This window comes from Crocuta crocuta, unplaced genomic scaffold (assembly GCF_008692635.1).
Source record: "Crocuta crocuta isolate KB4526 unplaced genomic scaffold, BGI_CrCroc_1.0 scaffold482, whole genome shotgun sequence".
NCBI lineage: Eukaryota > Metazoa > Chordata > Mammalia > Carnivora > Hyaenidae > Crocuta > Crocuta crocuta.
In genome coordinates this window covers 1,214,005-1,215,016 of record NW_027527459.1, presented here as the reverse complement: position 1 = coordinate 1,215,016, position 1,012 = coordinate 1,214,005, and positions in this window count along the sequence as shown.

The window sequence follows — 1,012 nt, the reverse complement described above, 5'->3', positions numbered from 1 at the left end:
CGCCCTCTCTCCCCTCATAAATAAACATTAAAAAAGAAAGTATCTCAGGGGTGCCTGGGTGGCTCAGTAGGTTAAGCCTCTGAGTCAGGATTGAGCCGCACATTGGGCTTGTGCTGACAGCTGGAGCCTACTTGGGATTCTCTGTCTCCAGCTCTCTCTGCCCCTTTCCTGCGCACTCGCTCTCTCTCTCTCTCTCTCTCTTTCTCCCAAAATAAATAAACATTTTTAAAAAGAATCTCATAGCATACAAAATGTAAAATTAACCTAGCATTTCTATTTCTAGGAATCTATCATACATAGACCTTGTACAAATTACACAAAGATCTTTGTAGCTTTGTAATAAAGAGAAACTAAAAATAGAAATGGCATCATTTAAGGAATTGATTAACGAAATTGTAATACACCCAGGGGTACCTGGCTGGCTCAGTTGGTGGAGCATGGAACTCTTGATCTCAGGGTCATGAGTTCAAGCTCCACGTTGGGTGTAGAGATCACTTAAATGAATACATAAATAATTTTAAAAAATTAATTCTCGTAATAAAAGAAAATTTTGGCTAGTGGAAAGGTAATTACCCCATTGTAAATTAATAAATTGAATCTCTAGGGGCACCTGCTTGTCTCAGTCAGTTAAGCTTTCAAGGTCCGCTCAGATCATGGTCTTGCGGTTGTTGAGTTCGAGCCCCGCGTTGGGCTCTGCAGTGACAGCTTGGAGCCTGGAGCCTGCTTCAGATTCTGTGTCTCCCACTCTCTGCCCCTCCCCTGCTCACAGTCTGTCTCTCTCTCAAAAATAAATAAACATTTAAAAATGTTTTATTAAAGTTTATAAATTGAGGGCGCCTGGGTGGCTCAGTCGGTTAATCTTCCGACTTCAGCTCAGGTCATGACCTTGCAGTTCGTAGGTTCAAGCCCTGCATCAGGCTCTGTGCTGACAGGCAGCTCACAGCCTAGAGCCTGTTTCAGATTCTGTGTCTCCCTCTCTCTCTGACCCTCCCCTACTCATGCTGTCTCTCTC